The sequence below is a fragment of the Odocoileus virginianus genome, chromosome 12 (genome assembly GCF_023699985.2).
Source record: "Odocoileus virginianus isolate 20LAN1187 ecotype Illinois chromosome 12, Ovbor_1.2, whole genome shotgun sequence".
Classification (NCBI taxonomy): domain Eukaryota; kingdom Metazoa; phylum Chordata; class Mammalia; order Artiodactyla; family Cervidae; genus Odocoileus; species Odocoileus virginianus.
In genome coordinates this window covers 54510887-54538135 of record NC_069685.1, presented here as the reverse complement: position 1 = coordinate 54538135, position 27249 = coordinate 54510887, and the positions used below count along the sequence as shown (strand labels likewise).

At 47.5% G+C, this 27249-nt stretch overlaps 1 long non-coding RNA gene across 2 annotated transcripts in view; it reads right to left on the bottom strand.

The window, feature by feature from the left end:
- Window positions 1-355: 355 nt before the first annotated feature.
- Window positions 356-27249, bottom strand: part of LOC110122419 (uncharacterized) — a 70595-nt gene continuing 43701 nt past the window's right edge. Inside the window, exons 1-2 of one of the 2 annotated variants that reach the window (XR_002309230.2) lie at window positions 4682-4805; window positions 356-909 (exon numbers count right to left, since the gene is read on the bottom strand). This is a non-coding gene — a long non-coding RNA (uncharacterized lncRNA). Of the gene's footprint in view, window positions 910-4681; window positions 4806-27249 lie in introns of those variants that run through there. The other variant, XR_011490552.1, reaches the window with a different exon arrangement.

The window sequence follows — 27249 nt, the reverse complement described above, 5'->3', positions numbered from 1 at the left end:
CAGATTGATGAAGATAACATATAACAGAGGATCATGCTGAAGAAAAGATAGGAGACAGCGAAAAACACTAGTGAGGATGCGGAGGAACAGGAGCTCTTGCAAAACCACATATCTAGTCAAGTCGAAAATAAGTACAGGCTGCAACCCAGCAATTCCACTCCAAGTTTGTGTTCTAGAGAAACTCCTACCCATGTGCATTCACAGACGCATGTAACAATGCAGCAATGTCATGATTGCCAAAATCTGGAAATGACCCAAATACCCAGCAGCGGTAGCAGGGGTGGTCTACTGCACGTTCGTACAATGGAGTACAACAAAGCCATGAAATGAATGAACCACTGCTGTGGACAAGAGCATGTCTGAATCTCCCATTTTGTTGAGGGCAAAGAAGCAAGGGAAAAAAGAATTTGTGAGTGTGAGTCCATTTACATAAAATTCTCATTCAGGCAAGACAAAATGAAATAGTGTAGGGATGTAAACATATGTGGCAAAACAATTACAAATAAATATCTAAAGGGCTCGGATGCTGGGTGCCTCTGGGAGAGAGCACAGGGGCCGCCAAGACACTGGCTATGTTCTATTTCTTTGCCTAAGTGGTTGATGTATGAGTATTATAACTATTTATAACTGATAACTACCTTTATACTGACATATATGTTTCAAGCCCTTTTCCATACATAGGTCGTCTGTCTCGGTAAAAGACAATGAAGGGAGGGAAGAGGGCATTCGTTGGTCCACAAGGCTCAGGCGGTACAGCACGAGATCCAGAGAACAGAAAGTCTCAAGACTGATGAAGTCCAAGTTCAAAGCCCAGCTCTGTCACCCTAGCTGTGCACGCTTGGATCGGTGCCTTAGCCTTCGGGTCTCTTCGAGTCCTCATCTCTGTAATGGAGATGAAATGCCTTCCTCCTAGGAGAAAATACACACTGTTTAGTCTCCTCATTGGAAAAAAAATATATAGAACATATTTAGCACAGGAATCAATACATAGTAGGTGCTCAGTAAATTGTAGCCTGCCTAGGCTAACAGACACCTGGGTTGTGTGAGTTGACAGGAGGCTGGATCCGAGAAAGCAAAAGCCAAGGACACTATGGCCATCGTTGTACTAGCCTAATTCCCGTCTCACTTTCTATCTCCACCTCTGTCTGTCCCGACTTCCTCCATCCACCTCCTTCCGGTTAACATCACAGGGCTGGATTTTTCAGCTGCCTCAGGTGGTTGTGGAAGGAGGCCTGCAGACAGACAGACAAACAGGCGTCCCCGCTTCTGTGCTGCCTTGATGTGGGCGACGCTTGGTCCCTTTCACACCAGTAGCACCCATCCAGCACTTAAGGAGCATTTCACAGGCTCCTCAGCCTGTGCACCCCTCCTGGGGAAGGTGGGTGACACCGTTCTGTGATGTCTTGGCTCCATCTTCATTCTCTCTTTAGGACCCTCCTCAACTCAACACTGTCCCCAAGGTACACACCCATCAATTTCAGCACCAGGCAACAATTCTGTCCCAGTTTAAAAATGGTTGTAAAATACGACATACGCCAATGGTGAGACTGTATCTGACCTGACGTGGGCTAGGGCATCCTTAAGGTCGGGGGGCCTTCAGGTTCACAGACGGCACCCGTGAAAGATGGGGAAAATTTCCCAGGAGCCATCTTGCTATTTTGATCACCTGTGCTCCAATTATGGCCTCTATTTCCTTTATCCCCAACTTTAGGGCCTCTCTGCAAAAGTTTTTGGGACAACAGAGATCGTTTAAATGTCTCAAACACAGAATTATCAGAAGGGCATCCAAGGGGTGTTAAGGGCTATTTGCAAGAGTCTGTGGTCAGTTAAATTTTGAAAGCATCAGGCTGTGCTGTGCTGTGCTTAGTCATGTCCGACTCTTTGTGAGCTCATGGGCTGTAACCCACCATACTTCTCTGTCCATGGGGATTCTCCAGGCAAGAATAATGGAGTAGGTTGCCATGCCTCCTCCGGGGGATCTTCCATCTTCCCAACCCAGAGATCGAACCCAGGTCTCCCATATTGTAGACAGATTTTTTTACCATCTGAGCCACAAGGGAAGCCCAAGAATACTGGAATGGGTAGCCTATCCCTTCTCCAGGGGAACTTAATGACCCAGGAATTGAAGCAGGGTCTCCTGCATTGCAAGCAAATTCTTTACCAGCTGAGTATCTGATTAATAACAACTAAAAAAAGGTGCCTTTACTACAGGATTTCTCAGAGCCTTTAATATGCTAATGTATGTAAGAAAAGCTAATGAAGGACTAGAAGCATTTTCCAAGCTCCCACAGAGTTTCCCAGGAGACTAGTGCTCCCCAAAACACTACCTTCCCCCCCCAAAAAAAATCTTTGGGGGAAATTCTGCTGTAGCTGGAATTTCAGATTGATGGTATAGAAATATGACTCCTGCTTTCAGTGAGCCCACTGGGCAAGTGTCCCTGCCGAGGGAAGAGGGAAGGTGAGCCAGGCCTCTGATCTTTCTTTGCCTCACTCTGCCCAGCAGTCAAATGGGTGCAGGGCCGCTAACACCAAGGCTGCCACGAGAGGTTATTACATTTGGCATTTTGTGACTCAGGAAGGAGACATTATCATTATCATCAAGGGCACAGAAGAGTGGGCAGCTTCACAGCATCATATAATTTCTGGATGACAAAAAGGATTCCCATTAGATCATCTAATTGGCTCCTTTGGTCAGAACAGGAAGATCCTGGCTGATCTAGTCACACCCTTGACTTTGCAGGCACACCTTCCTCCAGGGGACTCAAAGGGCTTCACTTTTATTAGGGTCAAGAGTTTTCCTGGAGGTGAAGGAGGAAAATTAGGGGTTTTTGCAGTTAAGGAAACTGCAAAAAAAAAAAAAAAAAAAGATTATCCTTTTAAATTACAACAGAAACACAGTTCCCAGGCCCCAAATGGCAACCCTACAGGCGTAGACAATTAATAACACCCAGTTCAGTTCAGCTCAGTAACTCAGTAGTGTCTGACTCTGCGAACCCATGGACTACAGCACACCAGACTTCCCTGTCCATCATCAACTCCCAGAGCTTGCTTAAACTCATGTCCATCGAATTGGTGATGCCATCTAACCATCTCGTCCTCTGTCGTCCCCTCCTCCTCCTGCCTTCAATCCTTCCCAGCATCAGAGTCTTTTCCAGCGAGTCAGTTCTTTGCATCAGGTGGCCAAAATATTGGAGTTTCAGCTTCAGCATCAGTCCTTCCAATGAATAGTCAGTACTGATTTCCTTTAGGATTGGCTGGTTTGATTTCCTTGCAGTCCAAGGGACTCTCAAGAGTCTTCTCCAACACCACAGTTCAAAAGCATCAATTCTTTGGTGCTCAGCTTTCTTTACAGTCCAACTCTCACATCCTTGATTACTGGAAAAACCATAGCTTTGACTAGATGGACCTTTGTCGGCAAAGTAATGCCTCTGCTTTTTAATATGCTGTCTAGGTTTGTCATAGCTTTACAACCCAACAGCGGAAATGATTCCAACAGCACTCAAGAGTCTCGGGTTTGGACGCCTTCACTTTGCCCAGAGCTCAGGACTTGCCAACCTCTGCCCCCTTGAAGACAAAAGCAAGGAGCCATGGAGGCTGCATCTTTTACTTTTCACCTGCCTGAGTCAGAATCACGAAGGCAGGAATGTTAATCAATATATAAGCATTGGTTGTAGACATTTTCTTTACCTACTGTGCATGCTTTCTATTGAAAAGCACTACAACTTGCAGTCAAATGGCCTCGCTCTTTACTGCCTATGTAATGTGGGGCAAGTTATTTGAGGTCTGTGAGCCTCAGTGTCTCCTCTGTGAAATGGGGCAGTCACAGTGCCCGCCTCACCACGCCGGCCTGAGGCTGCAGTGGATGGCCTGATGCTGTTATGTCCAACAGTGGCAAGTTGTCACCACTGACCTCACAGAAGCCTGGGCATGAGAGAGAGCCTGTGCTGGGAAGACCTTTGTGACCAGTGCAGGGCTCTTCAGGAGACCAGTAGTGTCACATTCAAGTGGGGTTCTAGTATCAGCATGTAAGACTTTTTGGATGGAGTCAAGTTATCCTTGAAAATTCTCTGCCCATGAAATAGGGTATAATGGTAACATGTACAAATCACCTGGTGGCTCAGTGCTAAAGAAGCTACCAGCAATGAAGGAGATGCGGGTTCAGTCCTTGGGTGGGGAAGATCCCCTGGAGAAGGAAATGGCAGCCCACTCCAGTACTCGTGCCTGGAAAATCCCATGGACGGAGGAGCCTGGTGGGCTACAGTCCATGGGGTTGTAAAAGAGTCGGACACAATAAACCTTGAGAACCACCGAGTCAGACCATTGGCAGAAATAAACAGAATATTTGTCTATAGCTGCCTGAGCACTCAGATCACTCTGTCTCTAAGGAAGAGGGTATCTACTGGGGGTGATTCCTGTCCCCCCCACCACAGGAGGACATGTGGCCATATCTGGTTAAGGACACTCTCATGAGCTTCTGGTGGAGAAACCAGACCTGCCAACCAGCTCTTCGGGGAGTACTTTGGCAATAAGCGGCAATAGCCTTAAAATATGTGCATCCCTTGACCAGCAGTTCCACTCCTGGGGATTCATCCCAAGGAAGTCAGAGTGGTCAGTGTGTTGTTTATCTGTAAACAACATTCACTACAGTTTTCGCAAAAACAGCAAAAGATTAGGGACCTACTTGATTGCCCAACAATAAGGAACTGATTGAAGAGTGGTACTGACGCATGATATAGCCACTACGAATGATGCAGAAGTTTGTGTGCTGACATAGAAAGATGTCCTTTCTGCACTTCGGAGGGAAAAAAAAGGCAGATTTTACAATGAAGCAATGTAAGACATCTAAAAAGTGTATATGGCTGCATATGTATAGAAAGGTTGATGGCCAATAAACATATGAAAAGATGCTTAGCTTCACAGTAATCAGGGAAATGCAAATGAAGATGATGTGTTTTTCCAGGAAATTGACCAAAAAAAGAAAAAAAGAGGACTGATTATTTCCAGTGCTGTCAAGGGTAAGGGGGATCAGATTTACTCATGCACTGTATGGAAAGAGATAATTTGAGACAGTCTTTGGAGAGCCATTTGACAATGTCTATCAACATTGATCTATCATTTCATGTCTATGAATCTTTCCCACAAAAATGCTTGCACAGGTGGACAAAGACGCACACTTTGTATTAGTGACAGACTGGAGGCAACCTAAGTGCCCATCGGGGAGTGGGTCTATAAATCACAGTTTGTTGATGTAATGGAATCTTACCCAGTTGTCCAAGAGAAAAAGTAAGATCTGAAAGAGTGGGTACATAAAACTCTCCAAGACATAGATAGTGTCAGGTCACAAAAAGGCAAATCAGAGAAACACACACATTGTGTGACCCTGTGCATGTTTTTTTTAAAACATCTATCTATACACGCATGTCTACAAAACAACAAGATGGTGGGCAAGTTTACACCGAATGCTTGACCGCAGTGACTTCTGTGGGGAGGGACTGGGGAAGTAGGAAAGGGGGTACTTTTTTATACCCCCTCTTCTTGCATAGTTTGCATGCATTCATGCAATTGGCTGAACTTAAAAGACAAAGAACCACCATGGAAAGATGTTAACACTGGGCCTTTCTGGGTAGAGGGGTTATGGGTGATTGGTTGTGTTTCTTCTGGCTTGTCAGGATTTTTCTACGATGAATATAGGTTCTCTGTACAATTAAAAAAGGAATGATATTGATTGAATACCTTACAAAAGCATTTTAGGAGAAAAAGCTACTGCAAGGTAAAGGACACAGCTTTCTACACTCCTGATAGGATTTGGTTGGGACACTCTCTCTCTGTCTCTCCAAATACACACACACACACACACACACACACACACACACACACCCCGACAAGACAGAACAGAGGCAGTAAGTGCTTCTAGAGGTCAAAGGATGCTGAGAATGGTCTTCAGTGATGTGGCAGGGAGGGTGTCCTGGGGGCTCTGGTAGTTAAGCACTGCCTTGTAGAAACAGGAGGGCTTTAATAGACAAGAAACCCTCCAGTAATTGAAATTCTATTATCTGTGCTGGTGGCATCCTGCTCTGGGGATTAATGACCCTTGTTATCAATTAATTCTTCCTGGATTCCAAGCTAGATATCGGCTACTACGACTTAAGTGGCTTTTTTGTGCTTCTGTCCTTCGTGGACATGGAGACCTTCCTGTACATTGAAACAGGAAAAATAAGCTGTGTGTCCCATCCATCTCCTAGATTAAGACCACAGACAAGGGAAAGGAAACTCTCCCTGATGCGAAAACACAGTCCCATCCACCACTGCCAACCCTGGCTGGTCTTCCATAGCAAAGTGTTCTCTGAATCCCTATCCCCTGCTCGGTTTGCTTGCCTGCTGTCTGATGCATGTTTGTCATGAGAAAACTGCCCAGGGTGCCTCACCTCTGTCCTCAAAGTCACCCTGGGAGGTAGCTATGATCATTGCCATTATACAGATGGGAAAACTGAGGCCCTGAGTCAACTGACCATGGGCCACGGAGGTCAGGTTTGAGACCCAGAGACAGGGCACCTTACCTGCATCATCCCTGCCTTAAACTGATGAGGTCAAGGATGTGTGTGATGTGCTCTGAGTTAATGAGTTTCCTCCCGTCCTCTCTGTGGGGATCACAGTCCACTATACCTAACCCACGCCAGACACACAGGCTTTTAATCTCTGAGGATCACAACCAAGTGTGTCCCCACCAACATGCACTTTTCTATGCCAATAAAAACTCAGCATGAACGCACGCGCTGTGGTTAAAGACCTCTGCCCCTAAGGGCTCACAGGCAGGTGCAGGAGACACACTCCTAAACACACAACTTCAGTACAAGGTGGGACACATGGCGGGGTGGGAGAGGAGGAGAAATGTCCAAGATTTGGGAGCGGTCAAGAGGGACTTCTCAGAGGAGCTGACGGACCAGCTGATTCTTGAAGAACAAACACAGTTGGCTGGCCAAGAGGTTGGGGGGCGGTGGGGGCGGAGAAAGGTGAAGCCAGGAACACGGAACAAAATGACGCACGGCATAGCAGCACCAGGCAGCGTTTATTACGTGCTGGCTGTGCACCTAGTTTTCATGGATCACCTCATTTGACAGTCACACAGTCCCTACAAGACAGGCACCGTTTTGTCTTCATTTAAAGTGACTTGCCCAATGCTGTGTGGCTCAGAGGGCAGAAGGATGGATCCAGGTCTGTCGGGCTTGAGAGCAGGTGTTCCTGACCTTCAGTATATGCCTACAGAGCAGTGGTTCTCAGTGGCAGAGGGAGGCGACCTGGTAACATCTGGAGCCATCTTTGGTTGCCATGGATGGGGTGGAGGTGCTCCTGGCATCTAATAGGTGGAGGCCAGGGATGCCGCTCAACACCCTACAGCCTGCAGGACGGCCCCACCACCAAGCACAGAGGAGGCAGGGCGTCTGCCCTGTGCCGGGCACTCAGTGCCTAGCTGGGGAAGATAATGCAGGAGATGAAGCCATGGGGGTGGGCTGGGCAAGGTTGCACTGAGGCCTGGAGGCAGGAAGGGTTTGAAGTAGGGACAGATTTGTGTCTCAGGACACTCACCTTGGCACTGCAGGGGCAGACATCTCAGAGAAGAGTTGGGGGGAGCCGCGCGGCAGGTTGGGGGCAACAGACCTGGGCCCAGGTGAGATTCGTGGGCAGAGGTGGAGGGAAAGGAGTGGAGGGGACAGAAAAGCCGCTCCTCTGAGCGGCTTCACAGGCTGACACCGCGGGTCCCACTATGAACGACGGTACATTAAACCCTCTAAATGAGAGTAGCGACCTGATTAGAGATGGAGCCTAGGGGCTCCCCCCTCGGGATGCACACAGATTAACACGGTTATTCAAGCAGCCCCGGGCTCTCAGCCTGCAGTCACATCCAGCCTGTGGGCACTGAGGCTCCCCTCTCCTGCCCTTAGTCTCCTGGCTTCTCCCTGTGCCTGCTCCACCCTGGGGGTCCCTGTCTCCGTGTCCTGTGTGTTTTCCATCCTTGGCACATGCCCATCTCCTCCCGCTGCCCCAGGGGTGAGACAGGGGCTGGCGGAAGTGCACAGACCCAGGCCTCCTCCAGGAGAGGACTCGCTCTCTGGTCCCCCATCAGGGGCTGTCTTGTGGGGAGGGGTGCAATTCCTGGGGGCAGGGTGGAATTTATTGATGCTGGGGTCCAGATGGAGCTGTCTGCGCTGAACTTACTCTTGTTGTTTAATTCTGAAGACAGGAGCGCCTGGAAATGGATCCCTTGAGGACTCCCCACCCTGGGTTAGGCTATTAGTTTCTTCCTTCGGAAAGACTTGAGTGTCTGAGCTCTGGGACTCAAGTTGCTGCTCTGTGTGTGTGTGTGTGTGTGCGCGTGTGTGTGAAGACTTCTGGGCATAAGGACAGCCTCAGTGCCTCTTAAATCATGAAGTCATGTCAGCCCCCGGCTCAAAAGCCTTTGGACGCTTACAGAACTACAAGATGAAATCATGGCCACCCAAGGACCCCCACGATCCTACCCTCCCGGCACTCTGACCTCATCTACTATTTTTCTCCTACAGCGACCTTGCTGCTCCAGCCAGAACAGGCTCTGAAGGATGCATTGGTTCAACACCCCCCCACACAAAGCGCACCTTGATAACTCCCAGCCCCAAACCCTTCCTGGCATGGGCTTCCTGCACTGCTCCCTGAAGGCCGCACCCCCTGCCTCCCGCTCTCAGGTGAATCTGCTACCTGTTCATTCATTTCCACCTCCTCTGCAAGGCTTCCTCTATGCCCTCAGCCCACACTCCTCCAGTCCCTCCTATGACCAAGTTCCAGGACGTGCATTTCTACTCAGTGGTTGTTCCTCGGGGCACGTGTCTTGGCAGATGGGAGAGGGTGATGGACACACAGAGTCATTATTTATTATTATTGCTGCTGCTGCCACTGTTATTTTAATTCTCCAGTCTCCGACCTTGCTTCCCTGCCTTCATCTCTAAGTAACCGCTGACCTACTTTTTGTCTCTCTAGATTTCCCCATTCTGGACTTCTGTGTGAACAAAAATCATACATTCCAGGATCTTTTGGGGCCTGGCTTCTCGCACTTAGTATAATATTTTCAAGGTTCATGTGTGTGGTGATATGAACTGGTCTTTCCTTCCTTTTTACGGTTGAATAATATTCCATTGTCTGGATAGATTACATCTGGTTTATTTGTCCTCAGATGGCCATTTGGGCTGTTTTCACCCTTTTGGCTATTGTGAATAGTGCTGCTATGAATGTTTGGGTACAGATGCTAAGTGGACATATATTTTCATGTCTCAGAGTAGCCATTGTTTTAATTGCTTTCTTTTTTATTTCCCTCTGGCCGTGTTCCATTTATTTTGAAATCCCAAATAACATTAGAACATAGAACAGTCGAATGGGTGAAGAGAGAAGTCATAAGTTTAAATAAAGCGTCTTCCCAAGGCCATCCAGGCAGTAACCCTCTAGAACGGCATAGATCCCATCCTATCTTTCTCTCGGATCTAAGAAATCCCTCAACAAACTCTTGTTAAGTGATGTGAATGACAACAACCCCATGCTGAATGACATGAATGACTAAATCCAATTCTACAAACATTCACTGCACCAAGTCCCTTCATGCCTGCCGGGTATAGGATACCACAGAGTGCAAATATCATGCCCATTGTACAGATGAGGAAACTGAGTGAGGGGTGACTGTCACAGCCCTGTGATCCACGAGTTCTAGAAAACAGCTGGAGGTGTGGTCACTCATCTTTTATTCTTCCAGCTTCCCCTATGGGAATGAGATCCTGGGGACTCTGTTTTAAACAGGAAAATCTGGATTGTCTCCACAGACATGTGAGCCGATGGAGCTCGTTTTACAAAAAGGATCCTTTATTATCAAAGAATTGAGGTTCCCATTCTTGGCCTGGTCCCTGGGGCCTTGTGCTCTGTGGTGCAATGGGCCACAGAATGCATCACTTTACACACCAGCTGGGCTTATAAAGGAGTTGTAAGTCAAACTTCTGTAAATTGGATCGTATTTTAGAGAACAGATAAAAGCATGAGATTGTGAATCTTTGGGAAGAACCTGTGCATGAGGTGATAATCAGAACCAGATTTATGATTTCTGTGGAGACAAGAATCAGAGATAAATGTCAACAATGCCTGGAATCCTGTGATGATTAATTAAGAGCCTCCTCAGGTAATAGACACTGTCCTAGCTTTAAAGATGTTTTCTCATCTAAATCTCGGCAAAAAAAGAAAAAGAAAACAATACCAACAAAAGAAAAACCCTTTTGAGTTAGGTGTTATCTATCTCCCATTTAAAAATTAGGGAAACAGAGGCTTGTGTTAAGTAAATATTAAGTAACTTGCCCTATGTCAGCGGCTCAGGGGTAGAACTGGGGCTCCAGGCCGATCCTTTCTGTGGAAGCTCTGGCTCTTAACAGGAGGCAGTGCAGAGGTTGCTTGCGGACTCTGAGGTCATCCTGCCCACCCAGCTGGAATCCCAACCTTGTCCCTTCCTAACTATACATCTGCTTCCTGGACAGTAAAGTGGGCTGCAGAAACCCCCTCTCAACAGGTTGCAGTGAAGTGTCAATGAGATCATCTATTTAAAGCACCCAGCACACAGCTTACGCTCCGTAAATGATAGCAATCATCACACCGAACTGCCCCATTGTGGAAATGTCAAGACCAATGCCAGCACACGTCAAACACCTACAGTGTTCCGTAGAGCCCGATGGCCCCTCAGCATCTGTGCTGGGATCAGATTGTCTGTGTTTTACACTCGCCCTGTCACTTACTCATGGGGGACTTCTGCAAACTCCTCAACTTCTCTGGGCTTCAGACTTGGGGCCACAGATAGCACAACCCTAGAGAGTAACTGTGAGGATGAAATGAGCCATGTAAACTGCCTGAAACCAGGAATCACTCAGATGGTCGCTGCCGTTATTATTATATGCTAGCTTTACAGATGCTGTTTAAGTGGTCCACTATCCCGAGTGTATTTTTACAGGGGAGGCAGCTGAGACCGGAGAGGTTAGTATTAATAACTCTCCAAGTCCCAAGAGCAGTCCAAGGGGAGCTGGGGTCTCTGCTCATCTGACATTGTGAACACCCAGCAGGCTAACTACCCAAGAGGCATACTCTGCACCCCTCTTTCCTGATTTTTTTTAGGTGTACACCATCCCACATGTAGAAAGTGAGACACAGAGAGCTAGCGGCAATTTGAGTCCCCTGGGAAGGGGATGCCAAGATGACAGATGGGCAAGAGATTTATCGGGGAGCTGCCTGTGAGGGACAGAGGGAAGGAGCAGGGAGAGACAGGGAGCCTGCGAGTCACAATGCTGTTCTGACACCTGGGAAAGGAGAGGGGGAAGGAAGGAAGGAATGAGGATTGGTGAGGAGGAGGCTCAGATTGCAGTGCAGCTTTGAGAAAGGCCTAGTTGGGCTGATGTGGGGTAGGGTCCCACATGGGATGGAAATTTTCTGGCTCTCAGACCCCTACCATGAATACAGCCACTGTTCTGGAGCACTTGGGGGAAACAGGGTATCTGCATGGATGCTGCAGCAGATTCATCAAAGGTGTTACACCGGCAGGCTACCGGGTGACTACCCTCATTGCAGCAGGGAGATCAGAGTAGTATGCCTCTGTGGCCAGCACTGGTGCTTGGCATTAGCCCAAGCCATTCGGAGTGATTCCATTCCCCCTGGCAGTCCTGTCTGGGCAGAAGTATGTGATATGCTTGGCCCAAAGAGACATATGGAGAAGTCTACTGCAGCACATGTGAGGAAAATATTTTTTCCTTTTCCACTCAGTGGAAGAGATCTATAGTGATGTGGTGTCTGGAGCTGTGGGAGCTACTTTGAGATCATGAGGAGACAAACTTGAAGACAAAAACCAGGACATTCAAGATGGCAGAGTGAGATTTAAAACTGAGTTACCCACCTTGGAATATTCTCCCTCAAGAGGCTTGCTATGTGAGATAATAAATCCTTTATCACTTATCTATTGCTGTGTAACAAATTACCACTAAATGTAGCAGCTTAAAACAACTAACATTTATTATCTCACACAGTTTAGAGAGTCAGGAATCTAGAAGCAGCTTAGCTGGGAGGTTCTGGCTCATGGGTGCAGTCTAGAGGCTGCCCTGGGCTGCAGGCAACTGAAGGTTCAGCCGGGGCTGAAGGGCCCTTTCCCAAGATGGTTTGCTCACGTGGCTATTGGCAGAAGGCCTCAGTTCCTCACCACAGGGGTCTGCCCAGAGGACAGACAGCTTGAGAGTCCTCACAACATGCAGCTGGCTTTCCCCAGGATCTGGTGATCAAAAGACAGAGAAAGGAAAAAGCCAAACTGGTTTTTATGACCAAGTCTCTCAAATAACCCATTGTCACTTCTGCCTTTTTCTGTTCATTAGTTGAAAGTTACGTAGGCCAGGTTATACTCAGGGGGAGAGAAATTATGTTCCAGTTCTTAAAGGGAGGGGTAACAAAGAGTTTTTGTATTACAAGCCACGATGGTTACTTATAGTTGGAGCTTCTTTACTTATAAAGATCCCAAAGACAATATTCATTATGCCCCATAACACTGCCAGCTTGAGTAGGGGGGAATTATGTGTTCCAATGGGGACTCAGACCCTCAGGAGATTTTCCATTTCAGAAACTCTCCAATTCCATAAGATTCCCACAGAGTAGCTTCTTAAAGATAGCTGTAACTGTCAAATAAGCCCTGCTAAGTCACTTCAGTTGTGTCTGACTCTTTGCAACCCCATGGACTATAGCCCGCCAGGATCCTCTGTCCACGGGATTCTTCAGGCAAGAATACTGGAGTGGGTTGCCACACCCTCCTCCAGGGGATCTTCTAAACCCAGGGATCAAAACTGTGTCTCTTACATCCCCTGCATTGCAGGCAGGTTCTTTACTGCTAGTGCCACCTGGCAAGCCCCAAAATATGCCCTACCTAAAAATAAATGTAAAATAATACTTCGTGAGGAAATATTTAAAATCCACAATGAAGGATAAAGAATAATTCAATGATTCCCATGAACATTACCTAGCTTAAGAAATAAAACAGCACACGTGTATTGGAAGCCCCGTATATTCACACACTCTGATCGCATTGCTCTCATCACCTCCAGTGGGAAGCATTATCCATATTTCAGTATTTTCCATTCCTATGACTTTCTTTACACTTTAATTGCACATAGTGTAGGTCTGAGTAATCTATGGTGTTGTTTTGCACGTTTCCAAACTTCCTAGAAGTGGTGTCACACTGCACAGATTTTTCTGCAACTTGCTTTTTTCTCTACATTATAATCTGTCCAATTCAACCACGTGAGGGTAGGAAGAAATTGGAACCCTCAGACATTGCTGATAGGAACATAAAATAGTGCAGCCACTTTGGAAAACAATTCGGCAGTTTCTCAAAAAGTTAAATGTAGAATTGCCATATGACTGAGTGATTCCACTCCTAGGTATATACTCAAAATTATTAAGACAAATGTCCACACAGAAACTTGTATGTGAATGTACATAGCAGCCTTACTCATAAGCGTGAAAAGGCAGAAACAGTCCAAATATCCATGGATAGACAAAAGTGGTCTATGCATACAGTGGAATATTATTTGGCCACGAAAAGGAATGAAGTACTGCTACATGCTACTAAGTGTGCAAACTTTGAAACCATGCTAAATGAAGAAACAAAAAGCCAGTTTCAAAAGACCATATGTTATATGATTCCATGTATATGAGATGTCCAGAACAGGCAAATCCATAGAGGCAGAAAGCAGATTAGGGGTGGCTTGGGGATGGAGACGGGGAGTGACTGCTAATGGGTATGGGGTTTCTTTTGGAGTTAATGAAAATATTCTGTACTTAGAGAGCAGTGATGGTTGCCCAATGAATATCCTGAAAACCACTGCATTGTGTCTCTTTCAAGAGTGAATTTTATGATGTGTGAATTATATCTCAATAAAAAAGACTCAACTGTAATACACAGGCCTGGTCATTCATTTTCATTCCTGGATCGTAGCAATCCATTAGTAGGAAAATTCTAAGTCCATCCGTCCTCCCGTTAATGGGCATTTGTGTGGTTTCTCTCTTTGTTGCTATTGCAAGCAGTGCTGCCAGGAGCATTCCCGGCATATTTCTTTGTGCACGTGTGAGGGTTTCTTGGAGGTACGTACCAAGGAGTGTGGTCGCTGGGGGGCAGGGGGTAGTCATCTTTAACTCCATACCACCCCTCTCTAAAACTCCTTGTGAGTCTGGGGAAAGGAGGCAAGGAAGCCAGCCCTGCCTCCACCCTTGGCCCCCGCAAACCACCTGAGGTCTCAGAAAATAGGGCAATCGAAATGGAAAACAAATAACAGAAATCAAGTGGTGGGCTGCTTCCCCTGCTGCCGTTCTGAGACCCGCCGGACGGGCAGCAGGGCCTCCCCCACCAGAAAATATTAACAGCATTTAATGAATATTCACAAGGATTCATTAAACATTTCCCCGTGTGGCTGAACAAAACAGTGTTCAAACCCCCAAGCCATTAACAAAAAAGGAAGAAGAAATATTACAGGGATGATGTGCACAAGCTAGAAACGCCACAGGCAAGAAACAGCTGCTTCTTTTTTTTTTAAACTCAACTTCATCTTCTTCATCTCACTGGTGCTTAAAATGGGCCCAGTGTCCTAAGTCTCTGTGACTTCTTTGAATAGGACAGCCCTGATGGATAGGACGATGCCTACATTTTTCTACTTCATGTTCGCAGAAAGCTGCCTTTGTCACAGCAGTAGTATTTAAACGAGATGTTCCTGTTGGAAAGGGTCTTGTCTGATCCACCCCCTGGACCCTCACAGCCACCTGATGGGTGGTCCAAGTCCTACTGTCAGCCATGATATGACAGACAAGGCAAACAGGTCCACGTTCATCGGTGGACTCACCCAAGGACCTGACGGAGACAAGACCATTATGTCCTTGGTGCTTTGGCCACCTTCTGAGAAAAGTTGGCCTTGTGACCTTATGACCTCGCTACCCTGGACCAAGCATGGGCTTGACCTGAAGACTGAGGCTCAGACGTGGTCGTGGGTGAGAGCATTGCCCGTCTGACGCGCCCTCCGTTGTGTAGCAGCTAGGGAGCTGGAGACCTTCTCTCTGGGGTAATGTGAGGTCAAGACAGAACAGGTGAGAGCCTGGGCAGAGGCAGATGGGCCCAGAGCACACAGCGAGATCTAGTCTTGGAAGTCACCCTCTGTCGCTTAGCCACATTCCATTCCTTCCAAGTGAGTCATTAAGTCTGGCTCACGCTCAAGGAGAGAGTAATCAGCCTCCACCTTTGGACAGGAGGAGTACCAAAGAATTGGTGGGTATTCAAAATCACCCCAAGGCCCAAGACATATTACCAGGAAATGGTGAACGCAGGATTTATCAATGCATTCCTGCTACGAATGTGGGCACTTTTGATATCTTTTGCTTTCCAGTGTGGTAACCTAGCCACATGGCGATGGAGCACTTGAAATATGGCTAGTGTGCCTGAGGAACTGTATTTTTAATTTTATTTAATTTCACTTAATCCAAAGTTTAAAAGCTCTTCATTCCACAACTGGAAAACTTTTATATACATTTGGCACAACTTGGGTAAGTGAATTGTCTCTACCCATAAATTTGATGCAATCCAAGTAAGATTGAGTATTTCCAATGAAAACTTAGCATCCTAATTGAGATGTGCTGTGATGTAAAATATACACTGTACTTTGACTGCTTAGTATAAGGAAAAAGAATATAAAATATCTCATTAGCAGTCTTTATATTGACCACATGTTGAAATGATAATATTCTGAATTACTGAGTTAAAGAAAATACATTACTAAAATTTATGGGACTTCCCTGGTGGTCCAGTGGTTAAGAATCCGCCTTCCACTGCAGGGGATGGGGGTTTGATCCCTGGTTGACAATCTAAGATCCCACATGACACAGGGCAACTAGTCTTACATGCTACAACTAAGACCTGATGCAACCAAATAAATAAATATTTTTTAAAATGTATTTTTAAAAAATCATTTTACCTACTTCTTTTTTTGCTAATTGAATGTGGCTCTTAGGAAATTTTATTGCATATATGGCCCACATTATATTTCTATTGACAGCACTGTATGATATACTAAACACTATGGACTCATAGTTCCTACCTTCCTGGAGCTTACAGTTCAAAGGGGAAGATGGATAATAAGGGATTAATACAAAGAATAGTGAGTGTTACAAGGCAGAAATCAGAGAGCCATGTGAGTTTCACAGGGGACCTGACCCAGACTGGCCCATCTCTGGAGTAAGCCTGTGATTTGAGAGGGAAGGAGGAACTATGAAGCCCAGGGCTGGGAGCAGCGAGTGGGGGTGCAGGGCAGAGGCTGCATGCTGGGGGCACAGTGCCAGCCCGTGGGCTCAGGGCTGGAGGAAGCGGATGTGCCAGGAGCATCACCACTTTGATGTGCAGGTGGCGGGGCGGCAGGGAGGGGCCCGGCTGCCATCAGCTGTCAGGTTGGCACTTGCTGGGCCTGCCTACGCACTCGCCGGGCTCCGGAGGCCCCCGGGGCTCTCGGGGTTGTGGCTTCATGTGGCGGCTCTGGAAAGCACCTGGGAAAGCTAGAGCACTGAGCATGCGGCTGGTGCCGGCTCCTGGGCTCCTTCCCAAGAAGAGGCCTGGAGGTAACTCTGACAACTATGTTATGGCTGGACTTGAACGACTAGGACTCCCTGGTCCCTGCTTCTGGCCAAAGTGATGTTCAGGGCAGTTTCAGAGGATTCTGTGGCTGCCTACCAGGTCCCTTGCCACGTCTTTCTTTCCCCAAACCTGCTCTTTGCATTGTCAACTAAATTCTTACTGTTCCTAAAGCATGCCAAACATGTTGCTGCCTCAGGGCCATTGCACTCACAGTACCCTTGTCCTAGAATGCCTCCTCTCAGAACTCACTTAGCTGGTGTCTCCTCATGGCTGAAGTCTTAGCTCAGAGGTCACCTCTGTCCCTGACTGCCCTTTCTGAAGTTAACTGCACAGCATGCCTCTCTGTCTCACTTCCCTCTTGGATTTCTGCTAGTACCACACTCCTCACCATCAGAAATTATCTTGTTCATTTGTTAGTTTGTTGTTGTCTGTCCTCCCAACCAGAAAATAAGCTCCAGGAGAGCAGGGGCCTTGCCCAGTGCCTAGAACAGCTCCTGGCATGTGCTCAAAAAATATTTGTTCAATGAATTCATTCATCTTCCTAAAACTTGGATCTGAAAACAATTATGGAGACCTCATAGGAATGTGGACAAATGTTTGTGATGAAATGCTAAGTTTAAAAAGGAATAGAAAATGATACTCTGATACTGTACATATAAAATATGTAAGTTCAGGGACAAAGAAGGAAATGTACAAGTGGGTAATAGTCATGCGCTGGGGGTGTAGGACTAGAGGGCATTTCTGTTTTTCAAGCTGTAATATGGTTACATTGTTGTTTTTTTAAATAACAGTTTTACTAAGATATAATTCATACACCATAAAGTTCACCCTTTGAAATCAGGCAACTCAGCAATTTTACTTTTTATTTATTTATTCATTTTTGGCTGTGCTGGGTCTTTGCTACTGCACGGGGTTTTCTCTAGCTGCAGCTAGCAGAGGCTACTCTCCAGTTGCAGCGTGCCGGCTTCTCTTTGCCATGGTTTCTTTTGTTGCAGAGCGCAGGCTCTTGGGAGCTAGGGCTTCAGTAGTTGCGGCTCCTGGGCTCTCGAGCACAGGCTCAATAGTTGTGGCACCCAGGCTTAGTAGCTCTGAGGCATGTAGGAATCTTCCTGGACCAGCAATTGAACCCTTGTCTCCTGCATTGGCAGGTGGATTCTTTACCACTGAACCACCAGGGAAACCCTATTATTATTATTATTTTTAGTACATCCTCAAAGTTGTGCATAGATCTCATTTCAGAGTGTTTTCATCATCCCCAAAGAGACTCTACACTCATTAGCTGTCAGTCTCATTTCCTCTGCCTACCCAGCCTTAGGCAATTGGTAATTCATATTCTGTCTCTATGAATTTGCCTGTTCTGGACATGTCATATAAGTGAAATGACATAATGTGTGGCCTCTTGGGCCTGACTTCTTTCACTCAGCATCCTGTTTTTAAGGTCCATCCATCTGTTAGTACTCCTTCCCTTTTTTACGGCTGAACACTATTCCATTGTAAACTCTCCATTGTGGATATACCACATTTTGTTTATCTGCATCAGTTGATAGACATTTGGGGTTTTGGTGTCATTTGTTTTTACCATGACAAAAAAAGTTGAAAAGAAAAAAAAAAGGGGGGAAGTGCGGTTTTCTTTCTGTAGATCTACAAACCTGACCTTGTCATTCGCCCTTAAACTCTGGAGGATAAGCTTTTAAGATAACCATGCAGCTTCCTTTGCTTATGACTGGCTATCTTTCCAGCATCTTCTTTAACTCCTTTCCCCGGACCCCTCTGCACTTTTTGACGCACTAGCTGCCCCCTCTGCCACTGTGTCTTGGCCAGTGCTGTCCCCTCTTCCACTTGCTGGAAAAAACTCATCTCATTCTGCGCATAGGTTATGTCCTTTGGGAAGACGCCTCTCCTACGGTCCTCAGCCTACAGCTTGATCCACTTCTAAAGGACTCAGTGTCTTGTTTGTTCCTCTGGCTGCCTTGGCCTGTGATAGTACTGCTCTCGGGCTTCTACTTATCTTTGCCTCCCTGGCATCTGAGATGATCACTTGCACCCATCAGGTACTCACTCAAGTCTGACTGAATGTATGAATGGGGCTGTGAGCTGTTGTGATATGCTGAATAGACATCCAAGATACCACCCTCAGGCAAACAAGACATTAAAGTGTGGAGGTTAAGAGAACAGACGTTGATGGTCTTAGTTCTAATGCTGATTCAGTTCCTTGCCAGCTGGGTGGCCACTCAGAGATCACTTCCTCATCTTTAAAATGGGGATAATTTCTCCCATCTGAGGGAAGTGTGCAGGTTAAGTGCAGGTACAACATGTAGCATAAAGCAGTTGGCTCAGTATCTTGTTTCTAAATTGAGATAGACATGGCATAAGAAGTATCATTTTAACCACTTTTAGGTGTATAGTTAGGCGGCATTAAGTGCCTTCATATTATTGTGTCAGTAAGTGTTTTGGTGATGGATATATCAGAAATCTTAATGGTGTCTATTATGCTAGAGACTGCATGTGCCCGGTAGCTCAGACAGTAAAGAATCTGCCTGCAATGCAGGAGACCCAGGTTCGACCCCTGGGTCCAGAAGGTCTCCTGGAGAGGGGAATGGCAACCCACTCCAGTATTCTTGCCTGTAGAATTCCATGGACAGCTTGGTGGACTACAGTCCGTGAGGTCTCAAAGAGTCAGACATGACTGAATGACTTTCACTTCACATGCTACAGACTAGACAAAATTTTCTGAACCAGTCAGAGACTCTAAGTCTCCACTTTAAATCATTTCACCGTCCCAAGAAGGTGGGGTTTTTTGGTGCCTATTTATACTGGAGGCTCTGAGTGTTCTAACAATAAGCCCAAGGGCGCTCAGCAGGCAGGTTCGGAGCTGGGATAGTCCCCCAGGCCCACTACCTCCCCACCACCTGTCTACAGCTGCCTGTTAGATTATGATGACCCCTTTTTGATTCAAATTGCTTTTCTGAGGTCTTGACTCTAGCAGTAAGAGGGCTGGAGCGGAATGGGGTTGGGGCGAGGGGAAGGTGATATCAGTCAGGGACCAGGTAAGTGAGGCCAGGGGCTTCTCACCTCCTCAGCTGGGACCACGCATTTTGTATGCAGTGACAAGGCAGGGGCTCAGCCTGCTGATGTCTTCGTGAGGCTGGGATGGACTCCACCGCGACAGGCCCAGCGCACACCGTGACTGATGATAAAGATCTCACTCGGCCTGTGAGATCCACTTAGGGAACTGAATGGAAACAATTGAAAAGCCCTGCGCACCAGCCACCGAAGCTGAAAGCTCACAGATTCTGCTGATTTAAGGTCTTCTGTGTGGATCTGCTGATCCTGGAGAATCTCAGCTATTTGGCAATTTTAATAGACTCTCTGGGCTTCCTTGCAGGGAACCAGAGTACTGGAACACGAGAAGGACCCTGTCTGGTTGAGGCCACAGCATGGAGAAGGGACAAGTGAGCATCTGACATTCAGCCCATCATGTTTCATTTTGAAGACTAATTATGATTGCTTTTAAATTTCACACTGCCTCCTGGGGAAACTTTTAAGGGACCCCTTCTCCCCTATTCCCTTTGCCACGGGACAGATATTTGTCCTTGCAATTGCAAAATCTCCTCCTGCCATCATTGCTATGTTTCAGCAGCTCCTGAGAGCCCAACAAAAACTAGTTAACTAGCTAATTGCAGCTACAACTGACCCCTTGAGTGTGTGAATGAACGTGACAAGTGGCTGGTGACATGCTCAAGTCACATATTTGTGTCGCTGAGTTTACCATTTGACTCTGCTCTTCTAAGTAAAAGGGTCTCACACCAGGTAATTCCAATCCATAGTGTCTGTGAAAACAGTCATGAAATTGGCTAAAAGATTTAATAGGCATGCATTTATGGAAAGATGATGCTGGGTAAAACCCTACAGAAATCTGACCCATTGCTTTCTAGGTGCTTACGCTCTGGCCACAGCAGATCAGCAATATTCTAACCTCTCTTATAAAAACCATTTCAAAATGAATGGGACTGGGGAGGTAAACCATTTGGGCATAGAATGGGATGGCCTTTGGTCACTGAAAATGGAGAGGGACATCTTCCACACCTGGCTCCATTTACCTGATTTCCCACTTGCACACCTTTGCATATTCTGGTCCCTTTATTTAAATACTTTTCCATCTTTCCCTCCCCCAGCACACATGTGTAAGGCATTCAGGATATGTCCAGCAAATGAGTAAACTTTTATGGCTTTTCCCTTCTCAAGGGCTGACATAGTGAAGCACAGAAGGGGTGGGTCTTGGGGGCAGCTGGGAATGGAGGGCGGTTGGTCTTGGTGTGTTAGAAAGAAGAGGTCTGTGGCATATAGTGAAGTGGAAAAAAAGGGGCTTACAAGCAGTGTCTTATGACCCAATTTTTTTGTAAAAAGAAAACTCCATGTTTACTTGTTTGCTTTTTACACAGAAAAGTCTGGAGTTGTATACAGTGCATTTACAATGATTACTTCTAAGGAGTAAGGTGGCAGAGAGTATGAACAGGAACTTTTTGCTTTTCATTTTCTTCTTCCTGAAGTGTTTATTTTTTCCAATAGGCATTGTATTAATTTTATAATTAAAAATCTAATAAAGATTTTTAAATGTGCTTAGGGAATAAAAAAGCTATGCTTCCCAAATATTTGCAGTGGCCTTTATCGTGGATGTACCAAGCTGTTTTATCATGTTGGGTGCATGTGTTTTAATTATTCAACCAGATTCTGAGCTCCAAGAGGGCAGGAACCAGGTCTAATAGCAATATGGATAAAAGATATTGCGACAATAACTCCATCATTCCTCAGTGCTAAATGTGCTACCTACATCACCTGGCTAATTTCATCTGCTTTTAAGTCTTCAGAGCTCCTTACTGTTCTGGGCAGGCATAAGGGTCCAATAAATATTTTTGATTGAAGAGTGTGATTGGCAGTACTTTGGGGAAATGTGCAACCGGGGCTCCTTATTCAATCATGAACATTTTTCTATGAGTGGGACTTTAAAATGTTTCTCCTCACAAAAGGAAACAGCAGGTAGAAAAAAGCATAGAAGGCAAGCTTTATCTCCAGTTAGGGACAGAATTCCCTAAGAGCTCCAGAACACACTGGGTCATGTTTCACTGGGTGGGTTCTGTGGAACTCCAGTCCTACACAATGCTCTGTGAAAAAGAGTTTCCATGATTTGGAAAACGCTTCATATAGTGGACCCTCTTGGAGAGCTCATGCTTGAGCATGATAAAAGCTCTAAAGAGTCCTGCAGTGAAGGAGCAGGTTTAACTTTGCTCAACCCCAAGTTTCCCCCAAATCATTTGCTCACAGAGTCCGTTGTTTCACGAACAATTCTGGACATGGTTCACGTCATACACACTGAAAAATGCAGTGCTGCAATGTTCTGTCCGCGGCAACCAAGAAATGTGTGATCCCCCCGTGGAGGCATATTAAGGTTCCACCCCAGGCTTGAAACGGTCAGTACTGGGTGCTTAAAGTTTCCTCCAATCTGGTCCAAAGGCCAGGTGGGGTGGGGAATGTGGCAAAGGTTGTGTGGCCTGGGGGGGAGTAATTCATCCTACCCTCCAGCTGCTAGAAGGGCAGAGTACACCAGTTCTTTGTGCTCTGGGAACAAATGGTCTAATCCCGGGAGATATGGGGTCAGTTCTGGGACAGCTCCACTGTGGACTGACTGTGTGACTTTGGGGAAGTCACTGTACTTCTCTGAACCTAGTTCCACATTTAAAAATAAAAAAGTACATCCCTTGAAGAATCTTTTGAGGGGTGTATAGAAGAATTCTATACAGGAGATGCTTGAGGAGGGAGAACTGCTACTGGTATTTCCCCAGTTATTCATTTCCACTACTGCTCTGCTCACCTGGGGAACTGCTGGGATCTTTGCTTCTCTGAGTTTCTACCTCCCAAACCCTTGGCGTGCTCTTGGCACAGACCAACGAAACTAAAGGGAATTTGGCAGACCTAAAATTTATGGGATACAGAGAAATTTTGAATTGAAACATTTTGAAAAGAAATGTCATCATGTAACTTTCTGCATTGTTACAAATAAAACCAACGTATCATCAGTCTAAGGAGACTCCTGTAAGTGCTTTTAAAGATAAATAAAAGAAACGTAACCGCATGCACTGGTCATGGCAGAAACAGATACAAGAATAACCTTCGCGGTCGCCCAGCCTTGGGTTGGAGTATCAGTTACAAGGTTTCCTTGCTGGACAACCCTGGGTAGGCAAACTAAACTTATCTGTGCCTCTGATGCCTCGTGTGTAAAACGGAGAGAAAAAGTACAAACCTGAAGGAGTCACGATCTAAAAGAGCGCAACGCGCCTGCAGGGACTCGGTCCAGGGTCAGCGCCCAGTTATCACCCTTACTACGCTACTACTAATTACTACACGCTGGGTAACTCTTGGCTTCTTCGGCTTGTAACTCTTTTCCCCTTTCTTGTCCTTTCCCCACGGCCGTCTCCCCCACTCCCTTTTATCTGTTCCAGCAATACAAACAAAAAAGCCAGCCGTGGACGCGGCTCAGCCGTTTTCTAGGAACGGGGTCAACGTCTGGGGCGGGCGCTGAGCGCGGCTGCCCCAGCGCGGGGTTCGCCTGCCCCGCCTCAGCCCCGGCGCTGCGCGTTCCCAGGCCCTGCCCGGGTCCTCCGTGGGGCGGGGCGGGCGCGCGGGCGGGGGAGGGGCGTCGCCGGGGAGGGTTCCCCGAGCGCCCCGGCCTCCAGCTGGCGGGACGCCGCGTCCCCGGGGCGGCTGCGCTGCTCAACCCCAGCGGGCCCGCCGCGCCGCCGCCGCGCTCACTGCCGCGTGCATGCCAATTAGGCCCTAATTTGATTTCTGTTCTATCTCTGCGAACCCCATTAAAACCCAATTCTGCTTATTAACAACAGCTTTCTCGCTTCGCGGTGCCTCGCCCTCTCAGGGTTGCTCCGGCGCTGTGAGGATCGGGGCTCCGCGCGCTGGGCCGCAGGGGACCCCGTTCTCGGGCGCCACCGCGCCGGCCCCTCCGCCCCCGGGTGCGCGGGGATTCTACAGCGGCCTCCTCCCCCCCGCGTTGTCCAGGCCGAGGTCCGGGCCCAGGCCCGGCGCCCCCGCAGAGTCACGGGACCCCTTCTTCGGAAACAATGGGATCGTAGAAAGCTGGAACTGGGCGTTGTGGGGAACTCAGAGGTCATCAAGCCCCGCCTCCCACGCCCTGCAGGAATTCCCTAGACGCTGGCGATCCTCAGTTCTCCCCAGTGCCTGGGCTGTTCCCAGGACGGGGAGCTCACTCCCTCTCTCGAGGAAGCCTGGTTGGCTTCAAATTCCCGGCCCCTTCGCTGTGTGACCTTAATCAGAACTCTGGACCTCTCTGGTCGAAGTAGCTACATCTGTACCCCGGGGGCGCGATGATAATGCTTGCGTCCTGAGATTGTTGAAAGATAAGATAAGACACCGGCAGAGCAGGAGAAGGCGCCCGAGTGAGGCAGCTGTAAGGAGTAGCACTATAGATCCGTCTGGGTACAAAATTCCGTTGTGGTTAATTGAGTTAATGGTTAAATGAAGTAAGTCCTTTCCATTTTTGGTGTCTGGAACTGCTGGAAAACGTTGTCCTTTCACTAACGGTAAGGTCCTCGTCCCTGTTATAATAGCAACAATGCTGATGAGTGGGTGTTGCCTTCTGCTTAAACCCAGTGGAAGGGGCTTGTCCCAGTCAGTTCTCAAAAACACATGGAAGGGCCTCCCTGGCGGCTCAGTAGTAAAGAATCCGCCTGCCAACGCAGGAGACATGGGTTCAATCCCTGGTCTAGGAAGACTGCACATGCCCAAAGATCCACTGAGCCCGTGTGCCGCGACTGCTGAGCCTGTTCTCTAGAGCCTGGGAGCTGCAACTACTGAGCCCACGTGAGGCAACTACTGCCCCCGCGTGCTTTAGAGCTCGTGCTCCGCGGCAAGAGAAGCCACGGCAACGAGAAGCCCCCGTGCCACGACTACAACCAGAGAAAAGCCTGCACAGCAATGAAGACCCAGAGCAGCCCAAAATAAAATAAATGCATTCTATAAGACACACACACATACATATATCTGGAAGGACCCCGAAAGATTTCATGTTTGGCCCCTTGACCTCATGGAGAAACATAAGGAAGGAGGATAGACATGCTTTCCTTCCATGGCACCTGCAGCCACTTTCCTGACAAAACTCTGGGCCAGCAGCCCTCCCCCCACAGAAATACTCTGAATGCTGCAAGAATTATATTAACAGAAATGGCTTTGTAAGTGTGTTAAGGCTGTCCCAGTATTATACTTGGGGAAGCTGCTTTAACTGCCCGGCTCCTGTGGACAGAAATTTGAGTTGACTTGAGCTGATAACCTCTGGTCCACCTGGAACCTCCTCTACCAGAATCCCAGATCTGGGGCCCTGCCTTCTCTGCCTGCCGGCTCCAGACCCTTGACTTTCTGCAGGGTGCACGGACAGTGGGGTCCACAGCCTGCACTTGGCTTCTGATCTTTCTTGGACCCTGGTAGCTTGAAGGCATGGCTCTGACCAATATGTTTGCTGCTCTGGGTTCCAGAGCTCTCCCCAGACCCGTCTCAGTGCTCTTGAAGGGAACAGGTGATCTCTCTGAGGCTACTTTCCAGGCATGGGTGAATGATGTGGACAGACTGGTCTACCCCTGCTCATCTTCCTTCCTGCCTAAGGCGTGCAATTTCAAGATGACTAACTGGGGTTAAATAGCTGAGATACATGGGTTCAAAGCCAGCCTCTCATTCCTTTGGCAATGAGGCCTAGTCATCAGCGATAATAATCAAACTATGTGACACTTAGGACAGCAGGGACCATCAGAGCAGACCCTGGTTATAGCACAGAAGCAGGATCCTGGAGGGTCTATGTGCCCAGGTACCATTGTCCCCCTACTGCTAGATGGTGAAGAGGTCCAGGGGGTCCTGCAAGGGGAGGGGGCTGGCATAGCCGAGTTGGCAGGTGGCACTTAGGGGTTCAGATCAATGGTTTCTTACCAACTGCCACAGACAGAAGTGCCCCACCATTTCAACAAACAGTGTCACTGTATCAGTATGAATACATATCATATCAACGCTGCCTCTAAGCACGGGGTCTGACATCACTGTTTTCCCACCAGATTTTGAACCCCATCGTGAGGGGCTGCGTTATACCCTCTTCAGAGCATGGCGTGGGGCCTCCCACAGACACATACACATGAGCGTGCGCGCACACACACACACATTTCTTGTTTGTGAAAGAGGGAGGGATGGAGGCATTCATGGACATTAATAAATAAACCTGGAGCTGATGACACCCTTCCCCTGAAGGTGCCTGGAGCAACTTGACTTCCTGTCTCTGTCTAATTACCCTGCTGACTTGTCAGCTGCCTTCTTTTAACAGCTGGAAGTTTAGGGGTGGAGGGTTCCGCTGCATTTGTTTCAATGACTTCCAGGAAGAACTCACCTGTGTCCTTCTGACAGGGCACAAAAGGGTCTGCTCCTGTGAATTTTAATATGTGCTACCTGGGTCGTCTCACAACCAGCGCTTCTTTCTTTTCTTCTTCATTCTCAAAATGATCCCCTTCCAGGATATATTCTTGTGGGGCAGCCTTAACAAATGACCACAAACTGGTAATCAATCACTGACTTAAAATAACAGAAATTGATTTAAACACTCCATCTCTGCCTCTGTCCTCACGTGGATGTCTCAGATCTCTCTCTGCCTTTCTTTTGTGAGGACACTTGTCACTGGACTTAGGAAGCCAGGATGGTCTCATCTTGAGATCCTTAACTTAATTACATCTGCAAAGACCTTATTTCTAAAAAGGTCACATTCACAGGTATGGGGATTCAGAGGTGGATACGCCTCTTGAGGGGATAGTTTGGGTCACCATTCGACCCGCTGCTTACCTGCTGTTTCACCTGTGTGCCCTACAAGAGTGTAGCACCGGTCCCCCATGACTTTGTGTGGAATGAATAAACAGTCTAGACAGGACTCCCACAGTGAGGAGACTGGTCATCTTTTGGAGTCAGGCCTGTTCCTGAGCATTACCCATTTCCACTCTGCATGTGTGTGTGCTCAGTCACTTTAGTCTTGCCGATTCTTTGTGACCCTATGGACGGTAGCCCGCCAGGCTCCTCTGTCCCTGGGATTCTCCAGGCAAGAATACTGGAGTGGGTTGCCATGCCCTCCTCTAGGTGATCTTGCTGACTCAGGGATCAAACCCATGTCTCTTAGTCTCCTGCATTGGCAAGGGGGTTCTTTACCTCTAGCACCTCCTAGGATGCCCTTCTGCTTTAGCACTCTGTATTCGAATCCCAACAAAATGCAAGGATTGGACCCCAGAAGAGGCAGCAGCTGAAGGTGAGTCCAAGAACCAGCACACTACCTTGGTTCTACCATGTACTGGGTGTATGATCTTGACCAAGTCTCTGAAACTCCAACCCCAGTCTTCTCCTCAGCAAAACATGAGTGATAATAATGACCCCTCCCCACCAGGATTGCCATTCAAGTGGAATGACCTAACACCTGCACACTCTGTTCCATGAGATGTTGGATACAGGGGGAG